Source organism: Salvelinus namaycush, chromosome 39, assembly GCF_016432855.1.
Source record: "Salvelinus namaycush isolate Seneca chromosome 39, SaNama_1.0, whole genome shotgun sequence".
In the NCBI taxonomy this organism is placed as follows: domain Eukaryota; kingdom Metazoa; phylum Chordata; class Actinopteri; order Salmoniformes; family Salmonidae; genus Salvelinus; species Salvelinus namaycush.
Genome location: NC_052345.1, coordinates 6386435 through 6404884, shown reverse-complemented (window position 1 = coordinate 6404884; position 18450 = coordinate 6386435). Strand labels below are relative to the sequence as shown.

The 18450-nt window shown below is 45.6% G+C and overlaps 2 protein-coding genes across 2 annotated transcripts in view; one reads left to right on the top strand and one right to left on the bottom strand.

Annotated features, from left to right (window-relative positions):
- palm3 (paralemmin 3) overlaps positions 1 to 17596 on the bottom strand; it is a 37782-nt gene extending 20186 nt beyond the window's left edge. Inside the window, exon 1 of the mRNA XM_038978480.1 lies at positions 17149 to 17596. The gene's annotated coding sequence lies outside the window, so the exon portion shown is untranslated. The remainder of the gene's footprint in view (positions 1 to 17148) is intronic.
- A 44-nt stretch (positions 17597 to 17640) lies between these two features.
- Positions 17641 to 18450, top strand: part of plppr2b (phospholipid phosphatase related 2b) — a 51488-nt gene continuing 50678 nt past the window's right edge. Inside the window, exon 1 of the mRNA XM_038978481.1 lies at positions 17641 to 17724. The gene's annotated coding sequence lies outside the window, so the exon portion shown is untranslated. The remainder of the gene's footprint in view (positions 17725 to 18450) is intronic.

The following is an 18450-nucleotide window of genomic DNA, read 5'->3' as shown; positions in this document are numbered from 1 at the left end:
GGCGGGCCAGTCCATAGCATCAATGCCTTCCTCTTGCAGGAACTGCTGACAGACTCCAGCCACATGAGGTCTAGCATTGTCTTGCATTAGGAGGAACCCAGGGCCAACCGCACCAGCATATGGTCTCACAAGGGGTCTGAGGATCTCATCTCGGTACCTAATGGCAGTCAGGCTACCTCTGGCGAGCACATGGAGGGCTGTGCGGCCCCCCAAAGAAATGCCAACCCACACCATGACTGACCCACCGCCAAACCGGTCATGCTGGAGGATGTTGCAGGCAGCAGAACGTTCTCCACGGCGTCTCCAGACTCTGTCACGTCTGTCACATGTGCTCAGTGTGAACCTGCTTTCATCTGTGAAGAGCACAGGGCGCCAGTGGTGAATTTGCCAATCTTGGTGTTCTCTGGCAAATGCCAAACGTCCTGCACGGTGTTGGGCTGTAAGCACAACCCCCACCTGTGGACGTCGGGCCCTCATACCACCCTCATGGAGTCTGTTTCTGACCGTTTGAGCAGACACATGCACATTTGTGGCCTGCTGGAGGTCATTTTGCAGGGCTCTAGCAGTGCTCCTCCTGATCCTCCTTGCACAAAGGCGGAGGTAGCGGTCCTGCTGCTGGGTTGTTGCCCTCCTACGGCCTCATCCACGTCTCCTGATGTACTGGCCTGTCTCCTGGTAGCGCCTCCATGCTCTGGACACTACGCTGACAGACACAGCAAGCCTTCTTGCCACAGCTCGCATTGATGTGCCATCCTGGATGAGCTGCACTACCTGAGCCACTTGTGTGGGTTGTAGACTCCGTCTCATGCTACCACTAGAGTGAAAGCACCGCCAGCATTCAAAAGTGACCAAAACATCAGCCAGGAAGCATAGGAACTGAGAAGTGGTCTGTGGTCACCACCTGCAGAACCACTCCTTTATTGGGGGTGTCTTGCTAATTGCCTATAATTTCCACCTGTTGTCTATTCCATTTGCACAACAGCATGTGAAATTTATTGTCAATCAGTGTTGCTTCCTAAGTGGACAGTTTGATTTCACAGAAGTGTGATTGACTTGGAGTTACATTGTGTTGTTTAAGTGTTCCCTTTATTTTTTTGAGCAGTGTATAATTATTTTTTATTTTTTTAAATGGGGCTTCCTGCATCTCTCCCTGAATGTCACATTTCACTTGTTCGGCAAAGACATAACATCAGCTCATTTTGGATTTGAGGACTGAGATAGTTAACGGATCCTGATGGGCATTCTAAAAGTTATTTCAGAACTGGGTCGTAAAATGACAGCAGTTGAATTTTCCTGAGAAACTTCCCACTGTTTGCCTGCCCCAGCTTTTCACAGTGCCCTCAACGCTAAATTACATGATGCAAGTGTGAAAGTTACATTAACTATGCGCTCAAACACCTGTTGCCCGAAATTTGCTGCTTTAAGCACGCCTTTCTCCATTTCTGCGTCAAAGGTGCCATTGAGCTTCCATTGCTCATATACCAAACAGGCAGCCATGTGAATCTGGGATGTCTCATGACATGCTATTTTGGATGTTAGATGGGGCCAATCTCTCACCCTATTCACCAGAGAAGAAAGGGGCACTCCGATCTCCGAACAGCCAGCAAGGCTCACAATACGCGCAATTTAGCTTGGCTGAATAACATAGCCATGTACGTGGTCATTTGATTCCAGGCTTGGTTGTAGTGGTGTAATACGACTTGGAAAAACACCGCCTTTCGTCATCTCTTGGGAATGAGCCAGTAGGCTTACACGAGCCTGATGCAATAACGTGCCGTTTAACTTTTGCATCCACATTTGTTGCATAATGCCCCCTGTCAGTTGGATTGGTAAAAAGGCCATCTGTCCCACTTCCACCTGTTTCCTCAGCCGCCATGATTCTAGCCTCGCCCTGCTCCTCTTCCTCCCCGCCCGGGGATAGCTTGTCCGACCTGGCTTGTGCTCAGGGTCGTATCCGCCGATACCTGACAACCCGTATCCTCCTCTGTCACAGTTCCTTCTTCTGGCAGGATGAAACAGCTTGGCCGTGGCTCACTTGACCCGCTAAAAGCTGCTGCTGGCGATGAGAAACCTACATCCTCTTCTGGTCCCACTACATGGCTTGTGCCAGCAATGGCTGCACTTGAAAAATGAAACAAATTTTGATTCTTGCTTTGCTTTCTCATTTTTTGCCCTTCCTCTTTTGGGCTCCACTTTTTAAATCCGTAATTTTTTATTCTCGACTCTCTTTATTAATTTATAGGCCGTTGTCTCTTGATAGCTAGCTCAACTGTTGCTGAAAACGATGACAGAAACAACGCTTTGGAGAGTATTTGCACAATGAGTCCCAGAATGCATTTCATTATCTTAACTTGGTATTGAAACTATTGAATAATATGATTTATTTAGCAAGTTAAATGGATTTATTGTCATCAATACACTAAAATATCACGCTGACTTATGTAGTGGTAAAAAAAAAATTTGTTGCTGAAACCATCAGCGGGATCATTTATCATATAGCCTACTTTAAAGAAAGATCTTCTCGTCAAATCGTAGACGTGATGGACCCGCGTCAACAATTAATACTTGGGCATGGTGGAGCGCTATTCAAATGACATAGGGGGCCCTGGTGCGGGCCCTGGTGCGTCACCGGCCCTGGTACGGGCCCTGGTGCGACCGCACCGGCTGAAGCTACGCCACTGAGCAGGAGGTTATATGGTTTATATGGAGCATTCTTCCCTCAAGGTGCCACCACCATGTCGGTCTCTCACAGACACACGATTACTCAGCAGTAATAGGTTATGGACGTGTCATGCACAAGTACACATTGAGGTGGACATGTTGGGGGTTGTGTCAAACAAACATGACACAATTAGCAGCACACTGACACAATTACCCCCGTGTTGCCGTCGGCGACCGACGCAGCACGACACACTTCAAAGCAATGATTGTTTCTGCTCCATTTCCTCCCGACATTTGGAGTTAGAGAGGGACAGAGACCGGGCTGACCCTGTGAGGTTCAAACAGGAAACACACACACACACACACACCCTTTGTCCATAAGCACAGGTAGAGGTAGTACTTGTTAGTGGAGCATGTCCACACTACCTCAATTAGCACAGTAATGTAAAGTAAATGAACAAGTATGGCTTCATTCACATGTATGATGATTTCAGGGTGCAGACAACAGTTGTACAGTAGTGGCTAAAGCATAAACAGACTGGTATCCTATCCAGGCTATTCCACTAGTACCCCAGGGTCCTGATCTGCACTAGTAAGCTACCACTACAGTGTCATGCCATGGGGTAAGACAATGGAATACACTACACTGGAGGTTGCACTGGAGCAATACGCATTGCACTGAAGGTTGGGTCACTTGGGACTGAAGATGAGATGTAAAAGGGCTCACTTGTTGCCATGGAGACAGAGTTAATCCAATCTAGAGTGTGACTAAGTATATTTTAAGTCTGAGCGGCCAGAGGCAGTATTTTACTTTCCGAGAAGACTTCAACAAATCAGAATTATCTGGGCTCTACGCCCCCTAGCCTCTGGGGGGGAAGTGCAACTGTGCTCGACTAGCCATGACTGGCCACCTCTTGACGACAGAAAGGAAGTCCGGTCTGGTGTGTGAATGTGAGAGAGATGTGTTGTGGGGATAAGGTGGCGTGTGTGTCTGTGTGTGGGGGGGGGGGGGGGGGGGGGGAACAGGCTTCAGCACCCAACACAACAAGACAGCCTTTCAAAGGATGCTGAATAGCACCATGGGCCCAACAAATTAAAATTAAGAATCAAGGCTTCTTCCTCTGTCTGACATCAATAATATCAGATTCAGGGAATATCCGTGTCAGACACACTGCTACAGTCCAAGGCCATTGGAAACTGGCATCGCATCTCTCTCTCTGTTTGGGAAGAGGGAAAGAGCACACACCAGTAAGCGTCCTCCAGACGATCGGCGACGAGCCATCCAATCACAAAGACCCAGAGCTCACACACATCCCCTGCTGTTGTTATTGGCTGCCAGTCAGGAGTTGATTGAAATAGACCCCACCAATCATAACATAGAGTTCCTGGAAAGAGTCCTCATTCTTTATGTGTGTAAGAAAATAAGCAAAGGCAATTCCTCTGTGTGTGTGTGTGTGTGTGTGTACACTCAATCATAGAGTCTATAGCTTGAAGGGGCGATTTGTTGCAAAGTGCTTTTTCATCACCCATAGATTTTCAGTTCCTCACAGAGGGTCAGTCTAGTAGAGAAACCCTCTTTGTCATGGTTGTGCTGCTGGTTTAGATACAGACACCAACCTAGGAGGAGACAGATAAATCAATCATAGTGTTGCGAGTGTGTGTGAGAGAGATGAGAAGAGCGTGTACGTGACCGAGTGTGTCTGATATACAGTACAAGTCAAATTTGGACACCTACTCATTCAAGGGTTTTTCTTGAATTTGACTATTTTCTACATTGTAGAAAAATAGTGAAGACATCAAAAGTATGACATAACACATATGGAATCATGTAGTACGCAAAAAAAGTTCAATCAAAATATATTTCATATGAGATTCTTCAAAGTAGCCACCCTTTGCCTTAATGACAGCTTTGCACACTCTTGGCATTCTCTCAACCAGCTTCATGAGGTTGTCACCTGGAATGCATTTCAATTAACAGATGTGCCATGTTACATTTTATTTTGTGGAATTTCTTTCCTTCTTAATTTGTTTGAGCCAATCAGTTGTGATGTGACAAGGTAGTGGTAGTATACAGAAGATAGCCCTATTTGGTAAAAGACCAAGTTCATATTATGGCAAGAACAGCTCAAATAAACAAAGAAACGAGAGTCCATCATTACTTTAAGACATGGTCAGTCAATACGGAACATTTCAAGAACTTGGGAAAAAAAACATCAAGTGCTATGATGAAACTGGCTCTCATGAGGACCACCACAGGAAAGGAAGACCCAGAGTTACCTCTGCTGCAGAGGATAAGTTCATTGGAGTTACCAGCCTCAGAAATTTCAGCCCAAATAAATGCTTCAGAGCTCAAGTAACAGACACAGCATAACATCAACTGTTCAGAGGAGACTGCGCAAATCAGGCCTTCATGGTCGAATTGCTGCAAAGAAACCACTACTAAAAGGACACCAATAAGAATAGACTTGCTTTGGCCAAAAACACATTTTTGGTTCCAACCGCCGTGTCTTTGTGAGACGCAGAGTAGGTGAACAGATGATCTCTGCACGTGAAGCATGGAGGAGGTGGTGTGATGGTGCTTTGCTGGTGACACTGTCAGTGATTTATTTAGAATTCAAGGCACACTTAACCAGCATGGCTACCACAGCATTCTGCAGAGATATGCCATCCCACCTGGTTTGCACTTAGTTGGACTGTCATTTGTTTTTCTACAGGACAATGACCCAAAACACACCTCACAGGCTGTGTAAGGGCTATTTGACCAAGAAGGAGAGTGATGGAGTGCTGCATCAGATGACCTGGCCTCCACAAATCACCCGAACTCAACCCAATTGAGATGGTTTGGGATGAGTTGGACTACAGAGTGAAGGAAAAGCAGCCAACAAGTGCTCAGCATTTGTGGGAACTCCTTCAAGATGGTTGAAAAAGCATTCCAGGTGAAGCTGGTTGAGAGAATGCCAAGTGTGCAAAGTTGTCATCAAGGCAAAGGGTGGCTAATTTGAAGAAACTAAAATATATTTTGATTTGTTTAACAATTTTTTGGTTACTACATGTGTTATTTCATAGTTGATGTCTTCACTATTATTCTACAAAGTATAAAATAGTAAAAAATAGTAAAAAATAAAGAAAAACCCTTGAACGAGTAGGTGTGTCCAAACTTATGACTGGCACTGTATATACACTGCTCAAAAAAATAAAGGGAACACTTAAACAACACAATGTAACTCCAAGTCAATCACACTTCTGTGAAATCAAACTGTCCACTTAGGAAGCAACACTGATTGACAATAAATTTCACATGCTGTTGTGCAAATGGAATAGACAACAGGTGGAAATTATAGGCAATTAGCAAGACACCCCCAATAAAGGAGTGGTTCTGCAGGTGGTGACCACAGACCACTTCTCAGTTCCTATGCTTCCTGGCTGATGTTTTGGTCACTTTTGAATGCTGGCGGTGCTTTCACTCTAGTGGTAGCATGAGACGGAGTCTAGAACCCACACAAGTGGCTCAGGTAGTGCAGCTCATCCAGGATGGCACATCAATGCGAGCTGTGGCAAGAAGTTTGCTGTGTCTGTCAGCGTAGTGTCCAGAGCATGGAGGCGCTACCAAGAGACAGGCCAGTACATCAGGAGACGTGGAGGAGGCCGTAGGAGGGCAACAACCCAGCAGCAGGACCGCTACCTCCGCCTTTGTGCAAGGAGGATCAGGAGGAGCACTGCCAGAGCCCTGCAAAATGACCTCCAGCAGGCCACAAATGTGCATGTGTCTGCTCAAACGGTCAGAAACAGACCCCATGAGGGTGGTATGAGGGCCAGACGTCCACAGGTGGGGGTTGTGCTTACAGCCCAACACCGTGCAGGACGTTTGGCATTTGCCAGAGAACACCAAGATTGGCAAATTCGCCACTGGCGCCCTGTGCTCTTCACAGATGAAAGCAGGTTCACACTGAGCACATGTGACAGACGGGACAGAGTCTGGAGACGCCGTGGGGAACGTTCTGCTGCCTGCAACATCCTCCAGCATGACCGGTTTGGCAGTGGGTCAGTCATGGTGTGGGGTGGCATTTCTTTGGGGGGCCACACAGCCCTCCATGTGCTCGCCAGAGGTAGCTTGACTGCCATTAGGTACCGAGATGAGATCCTCAGACCCCTTGTGAGACCATATGCTGGTGCGGTTGGCCCTGGGTTCCTCCTAATGCAAGACAATGCTAGACCTCATGTGGCTGGAGTGTGTCAGCAGTTCCTGCAAGAGGAAGGCATTGATGCTATGGACTGGCCCGCCCGTTCCCCAGACCTGAATCCAATTGAGCACATCTGGGACATCATGTCTCGCTCCATCCACCAACGCCACGTTGCACCACAGACTGTCCAGGAGTTGGCGGATGCTTTAGTCCAGGTCTGGGAGGAGATCCCTCAGGAGACCATCCGCCACCTCATCAGGAGCATGCCCAGGTGTTGTAGGGAGGTCATACAGGCACGTGGAGGCCACACACACTACTGAGCCTCATTTTGACTTGTTTTAAGGACATAACATCAAAGTTGGATCAGCCTGTAGTGTGGTTTTCCACTTTAATTTTGAGTGTGACTCCAAATCCAGACCTCCATAGGTTGATAAATTTGATTTCCATTGATCATTTTTGTGTGATTTTGTTGTCAGCACATTCAACTATGTAAAGAAAAAAGTATTTAATAAGAATATTATTTCATTCATTCAGATCTAGGATGTGTTATTTTAGTGTTCCCTTTATTTTTTTGAGCAGTGTATATTGTGTGTGTGTGTGATGACAGCAATCTATGGTGTTTGCTTGGGCCAGATCCAACAGCACACTGCCCACTATAATTTCTTTGTGACAGGCTGGGTCATTGGAATGAAAACACCGCATTCCTATTGAGCGGTGTTTGTATGTATGTGTATGCTGCAATAGCAGCCCAGTGTCAACAGTGAACAGACTGGGAGTGTGGCAGGGATTACCAAAGTAAACTACAGATCACTATTCTTAGTCATTTATCAAGTTACCCCACACAACCGATGTCTAGTGGATTCAATGACTTCCTTCACACACACACCACTTGATTATTTCAGTATTGCATCATTATCTGCAACGGTGCCTGGAGTGCACAGTAATGTCATTATACAGTGCATCATCTCCCATGACAAATAACATGTAGGTTTGTGTGGGATGTTTCCTCCTCTTCATAGTGTTGGGCTGTAAGGAGTCTCAGCTCAGGGTGCATCAATGCCCCTTCTGTCAGGTGCCGCACACACACAATAGTGTCTCTGTTTGTCCAGGGGCCAGGCTTCTCCTCCTCCACCGCGCTCTCTGCAATATCCTCCACTGGTGCAGTCATGGAACACTAAGGTACAACACACACACCATCCCTTCGCTCACTGCCTACCTGATCCCTCAACCCTGGAGGCAGCTCTCTAAGCCTGGCCTACTGAACACATCTCTGAGGGGAATTACCAGCTGAACTATCTGAGCTACACTGTCTGCGTCCCAATGGCAACCCATTGCCTACATAGAGCTCTGGTCAAAAGTAGTGCACTATGGGCCTGGGTCAAAAGTAGTGTATTACGTAGGGAATAGTGTGGCATTTGGACACATTCAGTGAATTGAGGGGAGTTAAAAGGATAAAGTACCAGACAAAAAAAAGTGTAACTTTTGCCATTGATCAGGCAGAGAGCTGAGGGTTCTATGTAGTTTGTAGTTGCAGAGTAAGCCATGCTGACTGTCTAAGACTAATCCATGAGAGAGAGAGAGAAAGAACAAGAGATGAGAGGACAACAACATTCTACTGAGACAGAGCAGGACACGACATGCTGTTGAAACACTGATATGTCTGTGATACGTGTGTGTGTGGCTTATTTGAGTTAATCATAAGCACTCATATGTCAGGCTCTATATCGTCAGGAAATTACATTTACATTTTAGTCATTTAGCAGACGCTCTTATCCAGAGCGACTTACAGTAGAGTGCATACATTTTATTACATTTTACATACTGAGACAAGGATATCCCTACCGGCCAAACCCTCCCTAACCCGGACGACGCTATGGCAATTGTGCGTCGCCCCACGGACCTCCCGGTTGCGGCCGGCTGCGACAGAGCCTGGGCGCGAACCCAGAGACTCTAGACCACTGCGCCACCCGGGAGGCCTACAGGTGAGAGAGGGGTGAAAGGTCAGCATGTAGGTCTCGTATCTAGAACCACTGTTTAAACACAACCTGACAGGTAACACAAATCGCACCACACACACACACACAGTGAAGCACCAGTTGATTGACATAACCAGGAGAGGGGGAGGAGTCGGATAGGGGAGGAGTCAGAGATAGAACTGCTGGGTACATATTAATTCTTTCTTTAAAATGTTCTTACACGTTTGCTTTGGCAAAATGTTTGACTTTGTAAGTTGCTACACTTTCCATATCAATAAACTTTGTTTCTTGAATTGAATTGAAAGTGTCAGAGAGAAACAGAGTGAGCAACGGAGAGAGAGAGCGAGAGAGCATGAGCAACGGAGAGAGAGCGAGAGAGCATGAGCAACGGAGAGAGAGAGCGAGAGAGCATGAGCAACGGAGAGAGAGAGCGAGAGAGCATGAGCAACGGAGAGAGAGAGCGAGAGAGCATGAGCAACGGAGAGAGAGAGCGAGAGAGCATGAGCAACGGAGAGAGCGAGAGAGCATGAGCAACGGAGAGAGAGAGAGAGCATGAGCAACGGAGAGAGAGAGCGATCGAGCGCAAGAGAGAATAAGATCAAGAGACTAACAGGGGCCCAGGATGAGACACCTGTTCTGACAAGACACCTCGGGCTGCCTCACAGCACAAACATGTCACACACACATGATTTCCAATTGTCGCCAGAGACGTTCAGATGTTTCTGAGAACTGACATCCCTACTTATTATCCCCTTTGTCATCACTGATTCCATCAGTTAAAGCACAAAATGACATGTCAAACCAGCTCGTTGAATATACACAGGGCCACAGTGTATTCTCACACACACACACACGCATGCATAATACAAACAAGCCTAATCCAAACAAACCTAACACACCTAAACCTAGCTGCTCACACAGACAATAGGATATGATATTGTATGGTTCTGTCATTTGACCTACTTTGATCAAACTATTTTGGGCTGTTCTGTAATGAGAATATTGAGTCACCTCTGCCTAACATTGTCTGGGTGCAGCTGCAGCAGCAGTAGTCTCATCCCAGCTCTGAGGTGTGACATGTACTGGCTTGCTTCAGTGGTTTCCCCTGTTATGTCTGTGTGTGTGTGTGTAAAGGATTATAGCGTGTGTGTGTGTGTGTGTGTGCCTGCATGCATGCATATCTGTGTAACTCTGAAACAGGTTTGGAGAGAGGTAACCAGGACTGGTGTAATCTGGTCTCAGTTCATCTCCACTGTTATCATTGGGTGAAGACCAGGAGTAATGTTTGCCTTGGGGCCTAGCAGCTAAGCTAACGAGTCTAAGCTAAGCTAACAGAGAAACCTCATCTAAACCGAAGGACCCATTTCAGACAGGTCACAGTGACTCCTTACCCTACTTCTGAAACAGAGACAAAGTCCTTGAATAGATGTGCTCCATCTGCAGACAGACAACCGTTGTAATGTTTAACGTCAACATTCCTCATCATCACCCAGGACAAACATAGTCCCGTTCCAACGGGACAAACATAGTCCCGTTCCAACGGGACAAACATAGTCCCGTTCCAACGGGACAAACATAGTCCCGTTCCAACGGGACAAACGCAGTCCCGTTCCAACGGGACAAACGCAGTCCCGTTCCAACGGGAGAAACGCAGTCCCGTTCCAACGGGACAAACGTAGTCCCGTTCCAACGGGACAAACATAGTCCCGTTCCAACGGGACAAACGCAGTCCCGTTCCAACGGGACAAACGCAGTCCCGTTCCAACGGGACAAACGCAGTCCCGTTCCAACGGGACAAACGCAGTCCCGTTCCAACGGGACAAACGCAGTCCCGTTCCACCGGGACAAACGCAGTCCCGTTCCACCGGGACAAACGCAGTCCCGTTCCACCGGGACAAACGCAGTCCCGTTCCACCGGGACAAACGCAGTCCCGTTCCACCGGGACAAACGCAGTCCCGTTCCACCGGGACAAACGCAGTCCCGTTCCACCGGGACAAACGCAGTCCCGTTCCACCGGGACAAACGCAGTCCCGTTCCACCGGGACAAACGCAGTCCCGTTCCACCGGGACAAACGCAGTCCCGTTCCACCGGGACAAACGCAGTCCCGTTCCACCGGGACAAACGCAGTCCCGTTCCACCGGGACAAACGCAGTCCCGTTCCACCGGGACAAACGCAGTCCCGTTCCACCGGGACAAACGCAGTCCCGTTCCACCGGGACAAACGCAGTCCCGTTCCACCGGGACAAACGCAGTCCCGTTCCACCGGGACAAACGCAGTCCCGTTCCACCGGGACAAACGCAGTCCCGTTCCACCGGGACAAACGCAGTCCCGTTCCACCGGGACAAACGCAGTCCCGTTCCACCGGGACAAACGCAGTCCCGTTCCAACGGGACAAACGCAGTCCCGTTCCAACGGGACAAACGTAGTCCCGTTCCAACGGGACAAACGTAGTCCCGTTCCAACGGGACAAACATAGTCCCATTCCAACCGGACAAACATAGTCCCATTCCAACCGGACAAACATAGTCCCATTCCAACCGGACAAACATAGTCCCATTCCAACCCACTGGAGGAGGAAATGAGAGACAATACATCACCCCTCTTCTGTGGGATTGTTAATCAGAGAAAATATGGGTGATTGGATTAATAAGGAAATCAAACAAACAGTGTGATTTAGAGTATGGTATCACTCCAAAGGCCAACGTTGGGTTTCGTCTCTCGGCCAACTTATGCTTACCATCTGGGGCTGTGATTCACCAGCAGGTTGTGATTCACAAGCATGTCTTTATGAATCTAGCCATGTTGACAAAACCTTGGGAATCTAAGGGGAGTACACATTGTCTAAGAGATGTCTCTGGTATGCAGACATACCATGGTATCCCACACAGTCACCTCCTGACCCTGGTGTATTGGTGACCCAGCTCACAGTGCTGAGGAACTAAGAGTGACCTTTGACCTCAGCTTATGTCAAATCACCCATCTGATCTGGTCTGAGTGGAACCGTTTAAATCTGAGTCACCATGTTATTAACTGTCAAGTAGGCTACCCAACTGACCTAAGCAAACTCCTCGGGGTGGTGGGCGTGGCCTAAGCAAACATCTCAGGGGTGGTGGGTGTGGCCTAAGCAACCTGAAGCAAACAGATACCATATATTAGACCGATGTCAGGTTTCACCCCCAGACATCCAAACATGGCAGTTGCATTGGTATTTCACACTGCTTGCACAGATTAAGCGTGCCTGGCCACACGAGCACATATCTAACAAACAGTAGGTGATCATGCAAATAGTATTCAAAGGAGACTCCAAAATAAGAGTCCTTATCACGATGAGCAAACTATCAGCTAATGTTGTACAATGTAGTGAATGATTCTATTGTAGACAAGAGACCATACCAACGAAACTGACTCAAAGCCAAAAAGGAGCCTTAGGTTAGTCCACACCCATAAGACAAGTCAGCCCTTTCACACCATGGCAACCTCTTGGCATCATGACAACCTGCGGGCAGCTGAAATGCCCATTGATCAAAAACATCATTCACAAACCAGGCTCCTCTACCTTACACTGAGTAAGCACTGCTCACACACACACACACACACACACACACACACACACTGCAGTAAAAAGCAGTCTCAACGGCTACTATCATTGTTAGATAGCAAAGACAGTTAAGGTTAGATAAACATTGTGACAACCTTAAATTGGCCCCTCCTCCCCATCATAAATCAGGTGCCTGGAATAGCTTCCTTAACTAGGGTCTCAGGTAAAACTACTACTACTGGGCAATTCCACGATAAAATGTGCAAAGTTTGGTAAAATAATTACAGTTTGTACCACACAAACTGTAATTCTGTTACCAAAATGTGCATCTGCACTTTTCAAGTAAATGTGTTTTTGTATTTTTTTCTGTGGAAATTGTTAAAAGTAGTCCTTGTGCATAGAGCTGTATGGTTTCTTTAACTTTGCAATCATTGGTTTTTGTTTGGCATACATTTTAAAGTGAAAAACCTGAGTCGGCGTAATTCCGTTACCTTGGACTTGCCCTCCCACACACACACACCAGTTTCATGGGTTTCTCGCTATGATGAAGGGCTAGGTAATTACTAAGAGCTAAACAGCTGACTTTATCATGTCAGAATAGGCCCCATTTCCTTGTTTATATTATCACCCCCAGACCATTACCTCGACATCAATAATAAATGATTTAAAGTGTCACATAATTGTCTTGGTGTTTTATGTGGTCTGTAGTGTTGCCTTGCCAGCAGGTGTGGAGGAGGGGTTTGTACTGTGGGTATAGGAGAAAGTAAAGTTTTCAAAAGAGTACTTTTTTTATTTTGTTGGGTCACTGTCACATGATTCTGGACAGTGGGAGACACACAAAATGTAAACTGTACCTTCTCCAGTTCACACTACCTTCCCGGACAAAGTCCAGACACTGACAAACAACGGTTGTGTGGTGAAAAGAATACGGAGACACAAAAAGATTCCCACTTACACATATCACAAACACCTGGGGAGCCTCTAAGATCAGGTATGAAAGACAAAGCAGACTGACATCACACAGACTGATGAGACAGATCACTGGAGTTATATGTACTATAGTGTAGAGAGCATGGGATCTCTGCTACAGTACTTCTAATGGTAATAATTAGTCAATGTCATGTACAGGAACTGTTATGTAAGTGAGCAGAACGGAACCTGCGAGAAGGAATGAAAGAGAAAGAGAGAAACAGACAACGATAGAGGAATTGGAAGAAAGAAACAGACAACGATAGAGGAATTGGAAGAAAGAAACAGACAACGATAGAGGAATTGGAAGAGAGACAGTAAAATGGAAACAAAGAGGTAGAGAAAAAGAGACACATATAGAAACAGAAAAAGACATTTAAATAGAGGGGAACCTTGTGTTTGAGAGAAACAGAGAGAAAGAGGGGTAGCGTAGTCACTGCAGGGCAGTGTTTGAGGCAGTGAGAAATTTCCCTCCAGCAGACTAGTCATCCATCACCCAGGGGAGAGAGAGAGATCTCATCACTCCATCTCTCCCTTCACCATGATTTATCTCTCCGTTTTTATCTCCCTCGGTCTTTTTAGTGTGACACTCGCTCTCTTCAGCAGGATAGCAGAGATAAAAATCCAACTGATGTGGTTACACTTACTTCACAGTTTCATCTTCTTTTTGCGCCCCTCCTCTCTCCCCCACTCAACCCCACCAATCTCTCACACATACACCAGTATATACACACACATACACCAGTATATACACACACATACACCAGTATATACACATACATACAGTGCTGTGAAAAAGAATTTGCCCCCTTTCTATTTTTCTAATCTCGTCACGGTATCTCAGTGCATTCAAATTGTCATCAATAAAATGTAATTGTGTTCATTTTCCTTAGCCTGACCATATCATAACCCCACCGCCAACATGGGGTACTCTGTTCACAACGTTGCCGTCAGCAAAAGGTGCACCTTGTGCTGGGGACAGCACAGGTGCACCTTGTGCTGGGGACAATAAAAGGCCACTCTAAATTGTGCAGTTGTCACACAACACAATGCCACAGATGTCCCAAGTTGAGATAGTGTACAATTGTCATGCTGACTGCAGGAATGTCCACAGGAGCTGTTGCCAGAGAATTCTTTGTTAAATTCTCTACCATAAACTGCCTCCAACGTTGTTTAGAGAATTTGGCAGTACGTCCAACCAGCCTCACAACCGCAGACCACGTGTATGGCGTCGTGTGGGTGTTGTGTGGGCACAGGTGCACCCCAGCACAAAGTGCACCAGTGCGCGCCCACACGACACCATACACGTGGTCTGTGGTTGTGAGGCTGGTTGGACGTACTGCCAAATTTTCTAAAACAACGTTGGAGGCAGTTTATGGTAGAGAATTTAACAGAAAATGCTTTGGCAACAGCTCTGGTGGACATTCCTGCAGTCAGCATGACAATTGTACACTTCCTCAAAACTTGGGACATCTGTGGCATTGTGTTGTGTGACAACTGCACAATTTAGAGTGGCCTTTTATTGTCCTCAGCACAATTTCGTGAACCTACCTACTTACTACTTTTTAGCTTTAAACCCTAACCCATAGCCTATCTAATGTTAGCCAGTTAGCTAACATTAGCCACAACATATTGGAATTCTTAACATATACGTTTAGCAAATTCGTAACATATTGCACAAATATAAATTTGTAACATATTTTATTTAACCAGGTAGACCAGTTGAGAACAAGTTCTCATTTACAACTGCGACCTGGCCAAGATAAAGCAAAGCAGTGCGACAAAAACAACAACACAAAGTTACACATAAACAAACGTACAGTCAATAACACAATAGAAAAATCTATGTGCAGTGTGTGCAAATGTAGAAGATTAGGGAGGTAAGGCAATAAATAGGCCATAGAGGCGAAATAATTACAATTTAGCATTAACACTGGAGTGATAGATGTGCAGATGATGATGTGCAAGTAGAGATACTGGGGTGCAAAAGAGCAAGAAGATAAATAACAATATGGAGATGAGGTAGTCGGGTGTGCTATTTACAGATTGGCTGTGTACAGGTACAGTGATCGGTAAGCTGCTCTGACAGCTGATGCTTAAAGTTGGAGAAGGAGATAAGACTCAAGCTTCAGTGATTTTTGCAATTCGTTCCAGTCATTGGCAGCAGAGAACTGGAAGGAAAGACGGCCAAAGTAAGTGTTGGCTTTGGGGATGACCAGTGAAATATACCTGCTGGAGCGCGTGCTACGGGTGGGTGTTGCTATGGTGACCAGTGAGCTGAGAAAAGGCGGGGCTTTACCTAGCAAAGACTTATAGATGACCTGGAGCCATATGATATAGATGATGACATTCACAAACATATACACCATACGAAACATCTGACTAAATGAAGTGTTTAGAATTTACATCCAGAACACAAAATGCTCTGAGACCAGGATGGTTCACTAGATACCAAACTGAAGAAAAACATCTGAAACAGGGAGTAACTACCTGAATTTGTCCATTAAGAAACGTTTGTTTTTTGATTTTCTGTTGCAAAACAGAAAGCTACAATGTGCAGTAATGAATATGCCCTGGTTATAGGGACTTAAAGAGTGAACTGAACACCATACTACTTCCTAGAAACAAAATGAGTCAGGGGTTCAATTATGTTGATGACACCTTTGGGCTAGCACACACACAGTTAGGGCCTAGGGGGTTCAGCGAAGGAAGACTTTAAAGAGTAGGTCCCTGGAGATCTGTAACCTGGGGTCCCTCCCCCCACATGCATATGTCTCTGTGTGCTAGCTAAGCAGATCTATGTGTTGGTGGTTTTAGATGACTCAGGTTAAAGCCCCTGGCTTCTCTCTCAGAATGAGACCAGGCTTGGTCTACATAATGACGTCACCTCAGCAGTTTACAATGCAGCAGATTAGATGAGCAACTCTGTGCATTGAACATCACATAGGCAAGATATAGAAATAACACACAGTCCATGTGTCTCAGCACATTAGTAGGAACATACCGTATGTGTTCATATATTATGCAAGTCAGTTCCTACATCTAACAGTCCCTTTTTCGCAGTATATATAATCAGTGTGAGCCAAGGGATTCTCTTAGACGGGTAATAGTTTAGCATGTCAGCTATGTTGTTGTGTGTACAATATTGGTGGTGTGTGTAGGTGGTGCAACAGCAGCTAGGCACTATTACCATGCTCTAGTCTCCGCGATAGAAAGCTGGCCCAATATGTTCCGTCATCCCAGAACGCATTAATTAACTAGGTTATAATGAGCTACATTTATCCATCCCTTTGAGGTATATTATGTTCTCTGTATTTAAATACTCCATTCAAGTGTATCATGATTTCTGAATGTACCCTCTAGAAATGTGGGAGATCTGTGAAATAACTCGAATTGATATGAAAAAGCTCAACATCATTTTGGCAACATTCTATAACCTCTCCTTCCAAATGTTTTTTTTTTTTATGAGGCCTCTTTGTTACTTTCCACACTCATTGTCAAGTTAATTTCTAAGCTGATGAATGAATATATCAACAAATAAGATGGGACCAAATGTAACTATGATTCTATAATTATTTAGTGAATGTGTGGCTTAATGGTTTACAGAGGTCAAGCACGTAGCAAATCATCAGCTTGCAGCCAGGCCTGTCGTTGCTTGCGCACAAGGATCACATTTTTAGCACGAGTTGGCACGAGTTCAAAAGGTGTCAACCCAAGGACGTTTACTAACTTTTCTAACTTTCAAATTCAGTAGAAAACAAAGGCAAAGAAACGTTGAAATCGAAAGGTGTTGGCTAATAATATTATTGCAGACACTTACCTGTTTGTTCCAACGTGGCCACTCGGCGTTGTCGGTGGTTGCAAATTAAATATTTAAAAACGAAAGAAAGAAAAAACTGGCGTGGTAAACAAGAGTATTGCAATAAAGAAATATACCGCAGGGTAAAACCTCCTGTCGCTGCTCTATTTAGGAATAATTTTTTAAAAGGCAGAAAATCCACCTATGAAAAACAAACACCTGAGCGTTGTATCCGCTTTTGAAACGCAAAACTCGTCACATCAGCGCAGCAGACACACGAAAACGTGAAACTTAAAACGTCTATAAGGTTTTTAAAATACACATGGGAGTACAGCAAAATCCCTTTCAGAGAAATATGTTTGTCACTCCCTGCCTCCCAAACCGAGTCGATGCGTGTCCAAAATTCACCGGAGCTCAGAGGCAACGTTCTGTTACAGTTACCTGACTCATGTTCTGTGCTGGGTGGCCAACCCTCTTTTTAGAAAGCAGCACATAGGGATAGTTGTGTGTAGTTCGTATGTACCAACTGTAGGTAGTGAGACGTGGACTTCCCATACCACAGGAGCAACCATAGACACTGAAACCAGGGAGCAACAGGTAACACAACTGACAATATGTTATTATGTGAGGTGAAATGGAGAATGGGCAATGTGAACAACACAAAAGTTATCGACAAACAAAGAGTAAATAGTTTAATAGTAGCGCATCTAGAAGGGAGCAGTAGTAGCCTGATCCATCCCAATATCGTCCTATGTTCTCATTATACAAGCGTGATATTGTAATATAGGCTAAATGCACCCAGAGCAACAGTGGCATTACTATTTTAACGTCGGGAGATGTGGGAAATATTCTCGTCCCCGTAAATTACAGATTACATATATATTTCATTGCTCCATATTCCGATCTGAATAATTATGTCCAAACTAACTCCCAAGCAATTTAAACATAATATCCTTGACTGTAATCCATAAAGTGGACTCTCACAAACACACACATGGGCACAATAACACGTACCCTGAATCGCCCTAGTTTTGATTCCTGAATAAAAAGGAAACCGTAGGAGTTCTTCACATTGAGAGCCAAACACTGTATTAGTCATGTCCCTTCCAACAGTGTGTGTGTGCGCGCACGTACGCGCATCGCATGTGTGTGCCTGTGCCTGCGTACATGCCCCCACGTGTGCGTGCACAAGGCAAGAGACTGTATGTTAGTCGTTGTCTCGTGCTCTACTTTAGTCTCCACAGTGTACCTGTCTATTGAGCTTGCTACTGTCCCTGATTTATCCTTGTATTCCACTTTTACTCCTTTGACTCTTATTCATAC